Genomic DNA, 19,986 nt, shown 5'->3' with positions numbered 1-19,986 from the left:
TGATTTTCTGAACGCGGATGTCATCAGTTTGAAATCGAAGGCCTTCTTGGTCGAGGGTCATCTTCAATTGACTGACGACCACTTCCAAATCGTAAAAACCAATCGCAGCATTACGTACGACTTAGAGCATCATCTCCGTAAGCTTGTTTCAAAACTTTAAAAGTCTCACAGAGTCTTTTCCCCAGTTTCACGCAAAATTTTACGTTGTATCGTTGCTTCCGAAAATCGCACATTACAAAAATCGTTACTAACACTTAAACACAACAAGATATCAACAATCCAAGAATATGTGGTTACAGAGGAGGTTATGCAGAACACAATGCTGCCAACCGCATGCGACTAAATATCTCTGTTGGCGCGTAATTAAAAAATTTTGATTATTTTTTGAACAGATCTCGTATATATTTAAACAAATTTAAAAAAATTTGAAATAAAAATTATACTATATACAAATTTGTCACTCGCACGCTCTTTAATTATCCTATATTAGTTATTATTCTACATTAAAGAGCAATATTTTTTTTGGCAGTCGAATGTTTTAATTTTTAATATTTATTTCTTGTTCTTGTTCAACCATCTGACCAATATTGATGACATCGCCATACGGCTTAAATCTTGTGCGTGAAATATGGAAATGAAATTTTGTAGCATATGAAAAATGCCATGTCTGACCGGTATCTCTGGATGAAAGGCCGAAACGCTAGCACTCCGCCACGGAGACTGGCGTTAAATAAACGAATAATAAACTATTTTAACAGGTTGAGTGCTACACCGTATTTTCATGTATTTGCCAATCTCGCCATTTTTTAGTGATAAATAGTACAAAAAACACAATAATAATACTTTAAATATTTCTGATTAATTGTAACTTTAAAGTAAATTCAAATATTTTTAAAAAAAATTCAGAACAAATGACCCAACATTTTTTTGTTGTTGAATAATCAGTCTTAGATTTGTTCCCCGAGAAATAAATATGTCTCTCATAGCATTCAACCTGTTAAATTTTGTGACTACCAACGTATTTTTGACAGTTTATAGACCCATATACAGGATCGGAATATACATAAACGGTGAGTTTTACAAAACGATTAGATTTCCAGATGGCATCAGAATTGGGTAGAAAACAATACGAAAAAATTTCAAGATAGTTTACACAAAAGAGCACAATTTTAAAAGTAAACTGCGATATGAGAATAATCATGAATTATACGTTAGATATAAATTAAAAAACTATTATGAATCGAGGATGAAAAACTACAGTACAGCAGGTCAATACCTTTAAATACACAACATCGAATATCAAAATCATAGCTGACATTAAATATAGAATTACACATGTTAAGGAAGTATTTAATAAAAATATAAGATTGCTGACATCAAAGGATGTGACACTGAATACTGGGTAACACTTCATTAAAGGTTTAATCTGAAGTACTTATGCGTTAGACTTGGACCTTAAGAAAATAGAAATATAAATAAAAGACGAAGCTTTCGAGGTACGGTTCTGAATGTTCCAAGGATAGAGAGAATAAATAATGAAAACGTACTTTTGAAAACGAATGAAAAGCGATCGTTAAAAAAAAATTCAAAGGAGAAACAGTACGATTGGACATTTCCTAAGAAAATCTCCTGCGACAGGAATAAATGAATGAGGTCAAGAGGAAGAGGGAGTGACGATAAAGAGGACAACTGTGCATCGAGAAAATCTGTAAGGCTCCACCGAGATACCGAAGTAAAGAGTTGAAGAGAAAACATTCATATATTCAGAGTGTTAAATCTGTATCGCGCTATTTAATATTCATAAATACATATTAATCTATAGTAAAATAAAAATAATAATTAGATAATTAATATTATGGAAGCAAAGGAGAGAATACGGCATTTGCTTATAAATACAGAGAAGCTTAAATTCACAATAAAAAGAAAAGCTTATATAGTAAATGAATGACCTTAAATAGAATTTTAGTAAATAACTAAATTACAATAATTTTATTTTTAATCCTGACTTAAATTTAAGAATTTTTTTTAATCCGATTCATTTATTACTGTCCTAATAAGTCACTTTCTTTAAGAAATAGAAATATGAATCCGCAAATAAAATTTATAAAAAAATTCCTAATTTTATTCGTTATCTGCTTAGAAAGTAATGAAATAATTAGATTTTTTTTTTATATTTAAAAACATATATTCCTTTATTTAAGTTTAAATAAATTTCTTTATTTTTATACTTCCAGTCAACGCCATCCTTTTGGAAGAGAGACGCCTCTCTTTCCTGTTGGAAAGACAGGCGTCTAATAAAACAGTTGTACTATAAACCGAGAATAAAAGGGAGAGTAAGGAACGAAATGACAGGAAGAATAGGGATTCGAAGGCGAGTGATGCAGGGATACTCATAGCGTCACCGACCTGTAGTATAAACCAGGAAGAAATAATTAAATACTGTTTGAATTGTTCAAATGGGAAAAGAGGAATAAAGATCGTGGGAAGAAGAATAAAATGTATACGTTTAACTGATAACATGGCGGTACTGGTGTAGAGACCAAGTAAACTAAATGAAATGCTCAATCACTTGAATGAAGCTTGCAAAATTTAGGACATAGAGAAAGACGAAATGGATGGTATTAGGTGGAAAAGAGGAGAGAATTGAGATTAAAATAAGAAATAAAGTTTTAGAGTAGATACGATTTTCAGTACATAGGGAGCTTCTTTATAACTGATGACCTAACTTGCACAGTAGAAATTAAAACACGAATATCAAGAAGTATGCAGGCATTTAATAAGAAGGGAAGACTGCTGTTATATGGAACTGAAACGTGGACGATGAGAAAGGCAGACACAGAGGCTTTTGAATTGTAGCTGTGGCGCGGAATACAAATGTCAGATGGCAAGACCATGCGACAAATGAAGAAGTATTACAAGATAATTTGAGAGAACAGGAAAATGTTAAACGTGATTGAATACAGGAAAAGAAACTGGCTAGGGCATAGTATGAGAAGAAGGTGTTCTTCTTCTCATGCAGGTATTCATTATTAACCCACAGGGTTGGTCTAGTGGTGAACACCGACTTCCTAGATCAGCTGATTTGGAAGTCGAGAGTTCCAATGTTCAAGTCCTAGTAAAGGCAGTTACTTTTATACGGATATGGATACTAGATCGTGGATACCGGTGTTCTTTATTGGTTGGGTTTTAATTAACCACACATCTCAGGAATAGTCGAACTGAGACTGTACAAGACTATACTTCATTTACAATCTTACATATCATCCTTATTCATCCTCTGAAGTAATACCTGAACGGTAATTCCTGGAGGCTAAACAGGAAAAAAGAAGAAGAAAGAAAAGTATACGTACATATATATGTGGGTTAAGTTTCATTTGTGTTTTTATTAACATCTTACATTTTATATTAAATTTATTTATTTTTTAAAAAGTCTTCTTTGGTAGTCGAAATATTTATATTTTTGTGTATGTTTGACAGACAGAAAAATATAACGCGTCTTCCCAAATTAGATGATTTGGAATTACAGAGTTCCAGCGTTCAAGTCCTAGTAAAGTCAGTTATTTTTATACGGATTTGAATACTAGATCGTGGATACCGGTATTCTTTTGTGATTGGGTTTCAATTAACCACACATCTCAGGAATGGTCGAACTGAGACTGTACAAAACTACAGTTCGTATACACTCATACATATCATCCACATTCATCCCCTGAAGTAATACCTGAACGGTAATTCCCGGAGACTAAACATGAAAAGAAAAAAAAAAGGTGTTCATTATTAGTAGATACGATAGAAGACTTGGTGAATCCAAGTGAATGGAAGGAAAGCAAGAATTAGGAAGAGATTTTAAATGATAGATGGGATTATGGAAAAGGAAAATAGGCGGAAACTAAGAGGTTAGCAAACGATAAAAACAAGATGGGGAGCGCAGCAACCGTGACAGTACCTGTTATAATGGCAGAACACTACACTACGAATGAATGAATTTTTATATTTAAAAAGCTACCAAAAACTGACTTTTTTTGTTATCATGTTCGGTTTTCGTAAAGGTTGGTGAACCGTAAACGAATCCTTCATAATGACTAACATAGGTTTACATCAAAAAATTAGTTTATTTTTGAATTAATAATTTAGTTTATTTTTCATAATAATCTTAATTATAAATGGGGTCACCGATTAAAATTTTCACAATCTTCTTTTGTAAAATTATGATTTCGGTTGTCTGCAACAAAGAGTATTCTGAGAGATCGTGTACGTATTTCACGATACGACAACAAAAACACTTTAAACAAGCAAATTCTTAAATCGCTTCATTATCAGATTGTTTTTTATTTTTTATTTTTTTTTTAAATAGAATTTTATAACTCCAAAACGGATTGGTTAATAATCTTTGTTAGACACATTTAAAAACCAATATTCGATAATAATTAGAAAAAAAGTTAAACTGATAATACTTATTAAATTTCAAAATAGCAGTCCTTATAATATTTAGTTTATTAATATTCCAGTAATAATAATTCTTAATATCAACTATATTTTATTATGTTCCGGGACTCTCTGCAGATTATATGAAATCAAACTTTTATGACAAAATCAACAAATAAATATTAATAACAAACAAAAGGGAAAACCACAAAAATAATTTACATAAAATAACAGCTTCACGAATAATATGGTTTTACTTACGAAGATTAAACCCAAAAGAGCCAGTATTAAATACCAACAAAAAAATTTTTTATGAAAGTTTTTTTATGAAAAATACGATTTTTCATAAAAAAACCCTTTTTTTCTTTAAAAAGAAAAAAACACGCATACAAACAAATGAGAAAATAATTTAACATATAGGTAGGTCTTTGTAAGAAAAATTAATTCCTTACAGATAAGTTAAATTATAAAATAAAAATAAAAAATAATAATAAAAATATAAAACTTGGAATCTGAACGGCAGCCAGTGTAAATAGATAACAATAAGTTATAAGAACAGATGACAGAATCAGGCTATTGCCAGATTGTGCAACAGACGAATTGAGTAACAGTCGTTTTTCATCTAACGTAGCATATGAGGGCGCGCGAACGTGCATGGTTGAATATAAAATGTATTTTTAAGAAAAAATATCACAAAAAATGATTCCCTAACAAATTGTTTGATTTTAAATGAAACATAAAAATAATAAAAAAACATCAAGCAGCATAAATAGGCTACTATAAAAACCAATTTTTTCCCCACATAAATTAAAAAATAACCTACCCTCCCACCATGCATTTGGAAATCAGAACATTTCACTAGCAAAGAAGCCTTTATATATATATATATATATATATATAAAGGCTTCAATATAATTTTGTTACAAAATTGGATCCAGCAAATACATTAAACACACTAAAATATTGAATGACAAACCAATCAAATGTGCATAGTATTAAAAAGTGATGCAACCTTAAGGAAGAATGTTTCCTTCTTTTGCTGCAAGTTAAATTGAGTAAAATCGAGGAAAAATGGGTTGCACAATGCAGCAGGATTTATTGACTCCCAGTACATTAAATATACCAGTTATGCCCAGACCAGAATGCCTTGAGAAAAGTATGCTGTGAATACAGACACCAAACAAATCCTTCATCAAGCGGCTGTGCGACAAGTTCCAGGAGACAAAGAATGTGGCAGATATACCAAAAGTGGTCAACCGAAAGTGCTAACATCAGAACATTTGATCGACTTGCAAGCTCCATGTTTTGTTAGTCCCAAGAAGTCTGGGCGACGCCTATCTAGCCAGTCTGGTCTTTCCGTCGGTAGTGCCCACTCGGCATCGCGCAAGTGTTTAAAGATGCATCCGTATAGAATTCGTTGTTCACAAGTTGTTATCTGCAGACACTGGAAAACTTGTAGCTTTCTGTCAGTCGTTTATGTCATCTGTAATGCCAGATGGGGAAAAATTCGATGATTTGTTTTGGTCTGGAGGCGTGGTTCCACCTCAATGGATACGTGAATGCACAGAATTCACGCATTTGGTGTACGGAAAATCCACATCGGCTGTACGAGAGTCTTCTTTACCACGGACAAAAAATGGGTGTTTGGTGTACAATGTCACGTAAGCGAATCGTATGACATTCACGGCACGGTGAATAGCGATTGCTACACAAGATGGTGCAAAAATTTGTAAACACTATATCTGCAGACCGGCTAGTGTACATGTGGTTTCAGCAGAACAATGCTACGGCTCATAAGCCAACAAATCTATCAATTTCTTGTTTCAGTGTTTTCATGGACCAGAGATTTTGAAGGGGTTGTGGCCGACTCGGTTTCGTGATTTATCCCCTCCTGACTTTTTCTTGAGGAGATACGTTAAGGGATGCTGCTTACAAAACTCATCCTCAAACTATTCCCGAATTGCAGGGAAAACTGAACGACCGGTCGCTGCAATTCCTCAATAAATGTTACATGTGTTTAAGAGCGTGCATGCAACGTCATATTCAATTATGTGGGTCGCATAATGGTGGCTACTTTCAAAAACTATTCTAAGTTACTCATTTTTCCATAAGGTTGTGTCACTTTTTGAACACCTGTAGTACATACTTTATATGCTTAGACTTGACAATAATTTAACAATTCCAATTACGGGTCTTTTCTGTTTTACCCCGCAACGATTTTTCTCCATTACGTATTATTAATTGCTCGTGTAATAATTATATGCTTATAACTACACATATAATTTAACTTAACTTACGCTCGCTAACCTTGACTAGCGAGCGTAAGTTAGGATTGGTTAGATTATAATTTCTCTGCAAATATCTCTAAATACCATATAATTGTAATTATAACACGAACAATTATTAACAAGTACCGTAAAAAAGACCAATGTGGGGGAAAACAGAGAAGCCCCACCCCCCACCGACAACTACTGCATAATTGTGTAGATGAGCAAGTGTGGAACTTTTCCTCAAGTGACTTTATTATTTGGTGGAAGATCATTTTATTCACTTTTATATATATGACCTAGGCAAAGCAAAATCATTGACCAAAATCTGTTCCTACTCTTGAATGTAAATCTTCTGAGGAACTGTACGCAGGACGGATATCCTTAGACTACGAAATTACATCCTTCGGGTACGTTTGTTTGACTCAATTCGAAGTTCCTTTACTGGTGGATCGTCCCTTATCCAATGATTCCCTTTGGATATGAGTTTAGTTTAGATAGCCGTCACTAAATCGGCCTGTTACCCATAACTCGATCGGCCGATTAAGGTTGCGGGGAGCATGCACCAAGGTCGAAGGCTTGATGTTCGTGTGCTACAATAAGAGCGGCTCGACCAGCCTAAGACTGAGATACTTATCAGATAAACCCAGGTTCCAGGGTTGTTAACAAAGGTTTATCCAATAACAGCTATCCCGGATTTATTAAGCCAGCCAGATGTTAGTACTGTTCAACTTTCGCGCGCGCGCGGTTGTGTCTATGTGTGTAATTAAATGAGTTGTTGAAATGAGAGTTGAAATTATTTTACTGTACATTTTCCATTTACATGGATTTTCGCAATATTAATACTTTAAATACAAGATGATATCAGGCTACATACCATTATACTGAAATAATCGAATATTAAGCAACGATAATAAAAATTAAAAACTATCTTCGAATCTATTATGTAAATCAGAATGACGTAAGACAATAAACTATTATGCTGTAATAATAAAAAATAAAAATTACGACAATAAACTGAAAGTCTATAGATAAACTATTTCATTACTTTGAATCAATGTAATTAGTTTATTAGAGAATATATTTAAAAAAAAAAAATTACACTAAAAGGAATGAGAAAGCTTAATTTTCAATAATTGTGCAGGAACTTCATTATTTAATAATGATAGGAACTTTACTTTAAAGTATCTTTAGTACTTTAAAATATCTAACAGCCTTTTTAAAATGTAATTTATTAATAATCCTTTCGTTTAATCATTGCCACGAAGCATAAGGCAAAAGAATGAATGACATTTGAATACCGCCTACGATAAATATTAAATATGGTATAATAATGAAGAACCTTTTAACCTTTAATTTCTTTTATTAACTATTTTCTTATTAACAAGTAGGGTAACTGAATTTTAGCACATCCGTTGTATTTAAATTTGAATTTTAAAAATTGAAACAAATTTAGATTAAGCCAGTAGAAATTGACCCCTGATTTTTACATTATAGTGCATTTCCATTTTATACATTTCGAAGATTTCCGAGCCAGAGCTAAGAGATTCTATTTAGCTATATAATTATTTAACATAACTTTCCCGTCTAGATAGCGCAATTGCAGAGCAATAGCGCATCTAGACGGTCCCTAAACGCTATAACTTTAGAAGGCAAAGTATTGTAATCGATCCAATTTGGGCATACGCAGTTTTCACCGGATCTTGACGGTTTGACACCTAAGGAATTCAATAATCCGGGTGAAAATTTTCCGGGTGTTAATGTACGTGTGTTTGGTGTCTAAATCACCTTAACCACCAGAACTACTGGACCGATCTTGACAAAACTTGGTCAATTACTTCCACATACGGGACATTGATGCTATTAAATTTTCAACTTAAAATATTGAGAAGATGAGGCTGTAGAGCAAGGTAACCCTCAGTATCACAAACATTTAGCCCAATTTAGGTCATATTTTTCTTAAACCAGTGATTCCCAAACTGTGCGCCGCGGCCTCTTCACAGCGGTGCGGCGAAATACTGTAAAACCTTCATAATTAATTGAACCAATATATTTACAATTATTAATTTAATGAAAGTAAAAACAATAATGTAGATAAACGAGTTTTATTTATTTTTATCTCTTACTTACGAGTAGTCATACATTTACTTAGGGAAGGCCGCCATAGAAAAATTTTAATTGAAAAATGCGCCGCGACTGGAAACGGGTGCCGAGACTCGGAAAAGTTTGGGAACCACCGTCTTAAGACACATTTGTTAACGATTAAAAATAAAAATATTTTCAAAAAATCTTTTGCAAAATCGTACCCCCACCCCAAAAAACGCCAAAAATGTTCGTACATACGTACAAAAATTACCCCCACTTTTTTGTTTTTTGCGATCCCTGAGTCATGAAACGTCGAGAAATGCAAATAAGACATATCTCATTTTTTGACTGACTACCGTATTTCCTTTTGCAGCATAGTTCTAGAGTTATGCCAAGTAAAAATATATACGTGTCCTACGAAGAGGTATACACTTTTGATTTAGTATCACTCGCCCATTCCTCAACCGATTCTATTGAAACATTACCGACCTTTTAATGAAGGTTCAAAAAATGTTTTGTGAAAATTTCAACCTTCTAGGATATATAAAAACAAAATGGCGGCTTTCAAATAAAAACATTAATTTCAGATAAGCCAAATTTTTTATTCATTATAAAATAACCGGTAAAAATGATTAACAACAGAGGATGTATTGGTACCGGCTTCCGTGGCGCGAGTGGTAGCGTCTCGGCCTTTCATCCTGATGTCCCGGGTTCGAATCCCGATCATGCATGACATTTTCACACGCTACAAAAATTATCGTTCATCTCATCCTCTTAAGTAATACCTAACGGTGTCCCGGTGGTTAAAAAAAAAGAAAGAGATGTTAAACAGCTGTTCAAATGAATAAAACAAATTAAATTGGTCACAACCAGGACTAATGATCTAACTGATTTTAATTATTCTAGCTCTAATTATCATCTGTTTTATCTGATAAATGTGTCATTATAAATGTGTTTTATCTGAAACTGATGTTTTTTTAATTTGAAAGCCGCCATTTCGTTTTCTATAAATCCTAGAAGATTAAAATATTCACCAAACATTTTTAGAATTTTTATTAAAAGATGTGTAAATGTTTCAATGGAGTCGGTGGGGGAATGGGCGAACGATACTAATCAAAAGTGTATACTTCTTTGATATATAAATATATTAACATTTTGATCAGAATTTTTGATCGTATGATGTATACAGGTGTTTCTAAAATGGTGGGGTAGCTACACCTTTGTGTGGTGGGGTACACAAAAGCTATACCTTTTAGGATTCCACTTGTAAAACTAAACAAAAAATATGCTTAGGAAAAAAGTGGCAATTTCTCCTTCATTCTCTCCCTCACCAAAATTTTAATTTTTATATAAAAATTTATATCTCCAGTTCGGATAGAGAAATCACATTAATATTTGGTAAGCGTCTCTACAGTAAAGTTTTAAAATTAGTAAAAAAATCCGGACTTAAATACCTTCGCAAATTACAAAATGACGGCCATATTTATTTTTCAATCCGTTATATGTCCATAAATATTAGTTTTATCAAAATGTACCCTTTTGCTAAAATATTAAACCTTTTATTTTGAACAAAATGAATTTTTTTTAAGATCGGTTAACAAGTAGCCTAGTTACGGCAGATAATTGATATTGTAATTTTGAGTCTGTTTTCATGTTCTCCACTTTAAAAGTTCAATTCGATTAAATGTTAATTATTTTTATTTATTAATTCTAGTATCGTAAATTAGTATCAAATTAAGTAATAATTTTCTCACAGTATGTTTAATATTACATAATAATAAAACAATTGGTATCAATTTTTACCTTTTTGCGACTATTACTGCTGATCATGCTAAACATGTAAAAATGAAGCTTCTTTCAACAAGAAGTGTTCAAAACTATCACAACCAGCGTATCTGGAGCGACGATAATCTTCATGATACTTCCCAAAGTAGCTATCAACAAAGATTTTCCCTGAACTTATGGGCAGCTATTTTTAATGACTATCTTTTGGGTCTGTCATTGTACCAAATAATTTAAATGGAGAAAGTTATCTTGCTCATTTGACCGAAAATTTCCACATATTTGGAAGACCTAGCTCTACAATTACGAGGAAATATGTGGTTTCACCACCATGGATCACCACCACATTTGTCAGTTGGTAACAGATTTCCTGCATGAAACTTTCCATTAAAAATTGATAGGCCGTGGAACGCCAGTGCCCTGGCCTTAAACCCTCTTGACTTCTACCTGTGGGAGTCACTTGAAACACATTCTTTATTCAACTGCGATACTAAACATTTAAGATCTTGAACAAAGGATCCAAAATGGATTTCAAGAAATTAGGAATACTCCCAGAATTTCTGAACGGTTAATACAATCTTTCAGAAAAAGACTGGAGATTTGTGTAATTTCTAATGGTGGAGACTTTGAACATCTCTTATAACTTTTAACAATTGTTAACTGTTTATTTTTTAAATACCTAATGTTCTACAACAACAATTAAGGTAAGATTAGGTAGTTGTTTTATTTTTTTAATTATTAGGTGTATTATTTTGAGAAAATTATTACTTAATTTGATACTAATTTACAATACTAGAATTAACAATAAATAAAAACAATTAATATTTAATCGAATTGAACGTAAAGTGGTGGACAAGAAAACAGACACAAAATTACATCAATATTTAGCCATAACTCGCCTACTTGTTAACCGATTTTAAAAAATAAAACGTTATTTTGTTCAGAATAAAAGGCTTAATATTTTAGCAAAAAGGTACATTTTGATGAAACTAATATTTATGTAGCAATAACGGATTGAAAAATAAACACGACCGTCATTTTGTAATTTTCAAAGGTATTTAAGTCCTGATTTGTTGCTAATTTTATACTTTATTACCATGACTCTTATCAAATATTAATGTGAATCCTCTATCTGAACTTGAGATATAAATTTTTATATAAAAATAACAAAATGGCGGACAGGGAGAGAACGAAAGAGAAATTGTCATTTTTTATTTTTTGTTTAGTTTTACAAGTAGATTCCGAAAAAGTATAGCCAGCCCACCATTTTAAAACACCCTTTAAATATGTATGTGTATATATATATATAAAATTTTAATTATCGTATTACCATAAATTTGTCGTAGGAACGTCCTACATGTTTCACCGCATCAATGTAACAGCATCAACAGGCAATGAAAATATCCACAATTACATTTCATCAGTCTTACATATAAACAACACGTAACATCACACCACAATATAACAAAAAGGACGTAAGCAAATTGCCGTGTTATCCGGTCTAAGTATAGAACTTTCTCACGTCTTTTACTTATTTATTAATTTTTTTGTATTAAAAAAAAATTGTTTTTTGTTTTTTATGAAAAACAATTCTTACACGTAAATATATATTTTACGTATGAATAATTCATTATATAAATTCAATGCTTATGATGCATTGTAATAACAATTTTAAAGCGTATGAAATTATGTTAATTCTAAACTGGACCTACCGGATAACTGAATACGTACATTATTTATTTGATACAAAAAAATTCCAACTTAAGGATATTATTCAGCTGTAGTTTTTCGGTTCTACAAATGTCAGCTTGGAAAATAGAAAACTCGCACAAACCTATTGTAGAAGAAATATTTAATTAAACATTCTAACACGAGTCACCAAAAATACTAAGGATTTATGTTATAATTTACTTCTATTGTAATTTACGTAAAGAAAAAAAAATCGAACATATTACTTAGAATTAATAACAAAAACAATAAAATTTTAGCATCAGTTACATTTTTTTTTTTTTTAAATAAAATTTTACAATAAAAGACTATCAAAACTTTCAACAATGTCTTTTTTTTATATAAAGTGCAAATACCGATAAAAAAAGACTAGAGGGTCGAACATTGCTCTTTTAAAGTTGCCACAATGTTCATTCAGGCTTGTCACATTCACTTAATCAAAAAGGCTGTGGAGTTCGCTAACGATATCGACATCCTGTTCGGCACAGCACGTAGGAGCGAGCAAAAGAGATATCCGTTCTTTTCAACAACAGCCAGCGCATTCAATTGTTACGGTAAACTGTGTCGTAGTAACCATAAAGATAAATGAACTTTCGTATCCTATTGAATAACTTTGAAAACTTTAACCGAATCTACCATTTAATAAATTTGTTAACTAATATTTAATGTTACCCCGGAAAATAGATTTATAAAATAGAGAAAAAATTCTAATTAAATAAAAAATATAAATGGCAGTAAAACTACTGTTATGTAAATATTAAAAAAAAACTGTTTAAGATATTAAATACTGTTAATGAATTGAAATTTTATTTATTTTTAAATAAAAATGGTAACTTTAGAATTCAAAACTGAAGTAATCTTAAACAAAATTTCAACATTTCATTTTTTTCCATAATATCTGCACTTTTTTTTGATCAAGTGAAAGGCATCGTTTTATTCAAAAGTTATTCAGATAGACTTTACGGTACAACTTACAATGTATTCCCAATTTAAGTTCCAAAGGAATTAAGATATTAGTAAAAAGCTGCCAACACAGTTGTAGGACTTTCCCGTCACGCGAGTGTTTTGAATAAAATATAATATGTGAATGACATATTGAAAAACTTCCACGTTACAATTAAAAGATAATAATATTGGTTTAAGGTTAAAACGGCAAATTTCAAAAGTTGGTATTACTAAGAAAAAAAGCTTCTATTTCAACAACTTTAAATATTAAAATCATTTTCAGCGCCCTTGAAAATGGATAAATTTATACCTCACACGACCATATTCGTTACTTTTTAACGAACCCAAAAGTGAGAGTAAAGTTTAATTTTATAAAAAAATAATTTTTTGAACCAGTCTTGAATACAATAAAATAGGGAAAGAAGAATTAAAATAAAAATAGGGAAAATAGGAATAGAAAGAACATGCATAAATAAAAGACGACTTACTGATGAGGGAGAATGGAGACTCATACTAAACCAACAGGTACATAAAGACGTACACCAGCTCTAGACTACTTTGGAATGAAAAGAACTCCTTTTTTGGACACATAATAAGAACAGAACCGATCAGGCTCGTCGGGAAACTGGTCGAGAAGTACTGAAAAATGTCCAAACACCGATCTTTCTTTCTTTTCTTTTTTTCCTGTTTAGCCTCCGGTAACAACCTTTCAGATAATACATCAGAGGATGATATGTATGAGTGTAAATGAAGTGTATTCTTGCACAGTCTCAGTTTACCGTTCCTGAGATGTGTGGTTAATTGAAACCCAACCACCAAAGAACGCCGGTATCCACGATCTAGTATTCAAATCCGTGTTAAAATAACTGACTTTACTAGGACTTGAACGCTGGAACTCTCGACTTCCAAATAAGCTAAAATACCGATTTGTATAACGGAAATTAAACAAGATATGCAAGAACTAGAAATCACAATACAAGATTTACGAAACAAAACTGACAATATAAAAATAATAAAAGAAGCAAACTCCAGATTTAAATTTAAAGAAAAGAAAACATCAACGAGGGTTTGTTCAGAACTCAAAAAAAGCAAGATCTGAATCTGACAGAATGAAGAAGTATTGGAAAGCAATCAAGAAGAAAAATAAAAAGAAAAGTCAACCCACTGTGTACGTAACTACTTTACAATCTCGTAATCGTTTTATATATATATATATTTATATACAGGTGTTCTTTAAAAGTGAGGCTAAACTCTAGGAAGTGATTTTACTTAACATACTGAAGAAACAAAGTCCAGTCAACATAGGCCCGAAAACTCATATTTTTCTATCCTTCCGCCATTTTGTATGTTTTAAAAAAAAAAATTATTTTTCAAGAAAGGTCGCAGATAACGCAATAAAATTTTGAGCGACCAAACAATTAAATTACGACCTTATCGCATTCAAACGGTTCATCGACTTCTTGAGCCCGACAAAGAAAAACGGCTACAATACTGTCAACGGTTCCGTCGATTTCTGCGTGAGGGAATTAATGATATGGATTCGTTATTTTTCACGGATGAAGCACGGTTTCATTTGGATGGCTACGTAAACAGCCAAAACAGTAGAATTTGGAGTGCTGAAAATCCCCACGTTTATCACGAAAAACAATTACACCCGCAGAAGTCGGGCGTGTGGTGCGCGATATCGCGGAAGAAAATAATCGGTCCTATTTTTTTCGAGTACACCATTAATGCAGAACGATATCAGGATATTTTATTTCAGTTCATCGCACTCTTGGAAGAGGAAGACAGACATTGCTGGCTACAACACGACGGTGCGACATCGCACTACGCAGGTTCAACTTCTTTTTTTCTACTGGGTTACCTCAAAGAAAAAGCCTGCAGCGACAAACCACGAACACTTGTAACAATTGAAAGTCAATATTGAACAAGCTGTATTAAATATCCAGCCACAAACTTTGAAAAAAGTTGCAAGAAACGCTGTAAAAAGAATTGAAGCTTGTATTCAAGAAGATGGCGGCCACTTCCAACATTTACTCTAAATGTAAGGTAATGGATGGTAATAATAAAAATTACATTTACATTTACACATGCCTTTTTATTATTTCAATACCTCCAATATAAGGTATACCTACCAATAGTTCTATATATATATAATGCAAAAATGGTAAATAAATAAAAAACTATATTTATTAAGCGGAATTTCTTAAAATTTATAGAGTACTTTAATTTAGGAAATTATATGGAATAATTTACCATTAAATCTAGATTGTCTATGGTGTTTTCTTGTAACTGAAGTACGCAAAAATAAGCTTCGTCACAGTGTACAAAGCACACTTCTGTTCTACATAATTCAAAGAGAAACAAACCTCAAGAATTTCCTTTAATGATATCAAACGGTCACGTTAGTGTTAAACATTTATCAAAGTTTCTATAACATTCTAAGGCTCTACTCGTAACAAACTGTTACACTCTCATTACTAATAATAACAAGCGAAAGATTAAAACGTTGATAACGCTTTGATTTCACTTTTACAACTATGTATATTTTAGCAATTAATATTACGAAACATCATAATTTCGTTTTTCACACGATTCCCATCAGCTATATTTTAAAAATAAAATTATCATAACAAAAGGAAAATTAATATAATTAGTTATATAAATACGTATAATCCTTTATTAAGTAGAAGAAATGCAGCCGATGTAATGAATTTTCGACAAAATTAATCTCTCTCTCGCTTTACACTATCTTTTCCAGTTGTTACGGGCGAAACTGATGTATAATACCTAGGTAAAAAGAGACGCTAGTCAAAAAAGTTGCTTTTTCTGAAATTAACGACGCTTTGTTATGAACCCAGTCTCTGTAGTGAACGAAATAAAAATATCATTTACAAAGTTGAAAATCTGTGGTGGTCTTAGTAGCGTACCGATGAGCGGTAATATTTTTGGCAAAATGAAGAAGGAAAAGGGAGACCACTTCACTCGTCACTTTCCTTAGGTCAGCCTGCCATGACGTGCTTCTTATTTTGAGAACGGCTATGAAAGTTTCAGGAGTGAACTGTTTCTCGTGTCAGCTCGACTAAAACCTTATATAAATTAGCATTAATCTTTAAATAACAGACAAATAATAAAATAATATCGCTTATAGATAGATACTTCGTACGTTTAAACTTCAGGAATGCAGTTTCAAAATTAAAATAAAATAAATAAAAAAATGAAATACAGATCAAAATGCAGATAAAAAACCCGCTTCGTTTTCTGGTTACGATTAGCGAAACATCTTGCCCTGATTTTTGTTCCCAAGGCAAAATGATGATACACAGTAAGTAATGATGATAGTTGAGATGCAAATTAAATGGCAAAAATCGATTATTTTACGTGACATTTCATCTGGAAAATATTCTGTTTTCAGAAAGAACTGAAACTTCACTTATCTTCTAAAAAAATTCAATCGAAAAACGTCGATAGACATTTTAACACTTGGCGTAAGATAACCTTTGTTACTTTCTCGTCTAGATTATACTATAGCGAGTTATAGCTCCAGAAGGGAAAGTAATGAAATCGGTCCGGTTTGGGCATACGCTGTTACAAGCGGATCTTGAGGTTTTGACACCTAAGAAACCCCAAAAAACGGATGGAACGTTTCCGGATGTTAATGTTCGTTATGTACGTGTGCGTGGTGTTGGCCTTTAAATCACTCTATATCTCCAGAACTATGGACCGATTTTGAGCAAACCTGCTCAGATTACTTCTATATACGGGGAATTTATGTCATTAAATTTTCAACTTAAAATATTAAGTGGGTGAGGCTGTACAGCAAGCTAACCCTCAGTATCTCGATATTTCGCCTAATTAAGGTCATACTTTTCTTAGACACATTTGTTAACTAAGACATAACAATATTTATAATTGTTTTTGGAAAATCGCACTCCATCCCATAAATGCTGTTGTAGTCGTCTGCTATGTTGTGATGTCACAGGTGAGCGATAGAATTAAATAAATTAATAATATTCAAGTGTAAAAAAGTAACTCGGTTTAGTTGGGTCTCAAACTCGTATACCCGGTTGACTAGGTACCTGGTGCGTTAAACCTAGCGGCTACACCAGCTGCTGCACAAGCGAAATCTCTTCTGTAAGTTATGAAATTATATTAGTTTAGGTAGCGCTGACCGTCGTTGCTAGTACCGCCACGCCCGCGCGAATTAAATATAGTATGCGTGCGCGCTTTGGTTAGAATCATCGAATTAAATAAAAGAAAAATTATAATAATTAAATAAAATGATAAATATTTTATTTAAGTTGTGTGTGTAAGCCGTGCATCTGAAACAATCCACAGTTGTAGGACTTTTCCGAAACGCGGCTTTAGTCGCTTGACAGGAAGGTCAATTTTTTTTCTAACTGCCAAAAACAAATCCAACATTGCAACAAAATTTGTTACAAATTCAATTCCATCACTTTTTTTTATGTAATTGTTAGTTTCAAAAAAATTTGATCCTTATTTAAAACAAAATATGAAATGTAAATGCTATGGCTCGCAACCAAACCAAAATTCAACATTAATAAATTTTGATAAAATAAAGGTTTTAAAAATTGATTTACTTAATACATATTATATGCAAAGGATCTGTTACTTATATTCGTATAAAGAGTGTAAGCTTCAACACATAAATGTGAAGTTTCTGTTAATAATTCGAAAATTCTTAAATTCAAATTTGTATATTTCCATTTGATTTTTATCATATTTTATTATTATTTAATATTAACGACATTAAAAAAAAAAATTAATTTAGAAAATTATTTACTCAGTGATTTTGTAGCAACATTCAGTAATAGTATCGTTATAAAACGGCTTAAAAGAGTTATAAGCACTAACATTTAAGATAAAAACTATAAGTTCAATGCACTCATAATCGTACTTCACAATCTATTGGCAGTAGAAAATGTTAATTTACAAGCTACTAGAAAAAGTTATTTAATTAAAACATATTCTATTATATTTTTTATTTGAAATATAAATTTGTAGTAAAAAAAAACCTGCAGGGAAACACGGGTAATTACAAGCTGTATATAAATTTAAAACATAAAAGTTTACCTGCAGTAAGAATTATTAAAAAGTAACAAAAAAAGAAAATCGTAACGTAGAAATATAACAAGAAAACAAAGAAAAAAGTGGTCGAAATGAAAATCATAAGGTATCCGACATCCAGCATACGACAAAATAAAACTAAATAGCCTTAAGGAATTTTCATTATCACAAAGTCATGTAAATATGTAGCAACTATACATTTAACAACAATACAGAAACCTAGAAAATTGTAGTTTTAATTCGTAAATTCTCACGTTTCATATATATATGAAGACTGGTGCATAATAATAATAGTGAATAAATACAAAAGGAAGTATTGAAAAAAAATCACGCAATACTTTTCCACTAGTTCTCAAAACAAATTAAAACAACAGGATATGAACCTTATTATTTAACATCAGGAAATAAACAATTCATCGTCATCATAACACTTTTAAAAAAAAATAATAGAAATATATTCTCGCGCAACATGAACGAGAAAGACTTCTACGGGTTATTAAATTCGAATAGTAGTCGACAAGTATGGTAAATTTAAACGCACGTATCAAGAGTAAAAAAAAATTAAGTAATTTGAGATCGGTCATTTACAGCACCTCTTCCTGTCGCGAACGTTTGTTCGGTCACTTAATACGATTTCTCAATAAATAATACTAATAAACGTATAACATACTCGTTTTAATATAAACGTTTAAAAATACAAAATAAAAAAAAATTCCTTCCGACACACGCCGGAAGGCAAAGGTAGATTTCACCGGGGCAAAATAAAGGTAGGCGAACTCGGACTGTACGAGCTCGTATCTAACATTAGTTTCCATGTTTTACGGGCACTACATTTTCTCATTACACTACAAGCTATTGCTAAATTTATAAGACTTCCTTATGATTTTTCCTGAATTGTTTGACAACACACCTATTTGAAAATTAGTGGGAGATTCTAGGTTTGTTTCTTTGTATCGATAAAAAAAAAATGTTTTCAGAAAGTTTTACTTAAAACATATATAAATGTAACAACAGTGATGTTGAGAAGATGATTTGAAAGTACACTAGGCCTAAATTACCCAAATAAAATATTGCCACTTGCAAAAATTAAAATATACACAGTACTAAATTACAGCAGTTTAAATGCGTTCACTTCAAATTTACTCAATACGACCATATGGTTTAATGTGTAAACAAGTTTCATATGTTTAGCATATGGGAACCCTCTCTTACAATTTCTACAATATTTTGGTCATCCCTTGCCGTAAGGGATAGTCATATCAAAAATCGTTTCTAACAAAATGTTTAGTTAATATTTAGAGAATTAACGACCACTTTAAACGGATTCGATCCTATGCCTACTAAGGGAGCTATGAACTATGATTTTTTTTGTCCTTGAAACCCCATTTTTTCCACCCCTTAGCCCTTATCCAAAGAATAGTAGGAATTTAAACGAAATCGATATTTTACTTAACAAGAAAGTTATAGCGATATTTTTTTTTTTTTTTTGGTTTTGCTCATCCCTTGCCAGAGTTGCTCATATAAAAAATTGTTTCAGATAAAAGTTACAGGTAATGTTTAGAGGACTAACGATCACTTTAAAACGATTCGATACGGTGCCCATTAAGGGAAGTATGATTTTTTTTTTATATTCGTAACCTCATTTTTCAACTCCGTGGGCCAATGG

At 31.9% G+C, this 19,986-nt stretch overlaps 1 protein-coding gene across 3 annotated transcripts in view; it reads right to left on the bottom strand.

Moving 5' to 3' along the window:
* The window catches only part of LOC142330294 (uncharacterized), a 298,879-nt gene that overhangs the window by 163,720 nt on the left and 115,173 nt on the right, over positions 1-19,986 (bottom strand). The gene's annotated exons all lie outside the window — the stretch shown is intronic.

The sequence above is a fragment of the Lycorma delicatula genome, chromosome 9 (assembly GCF_047948215.1).
Source record: "Lycorma delicatula isolate Av1 chromosome 9, ASM4794821v1, whole genome shotgun sequence".
NCBI lineage: Eukaryota > Metazoa > Arthropoda > Insecta > Hemiptera > Fulgoridae > Lycorma > Lycorma delicatula.
The sequence above is the reverse complement of the archived record's forward strand: the minus strand, read 5'-3'. Positions and strand labels throughout refer to the sequence as shown.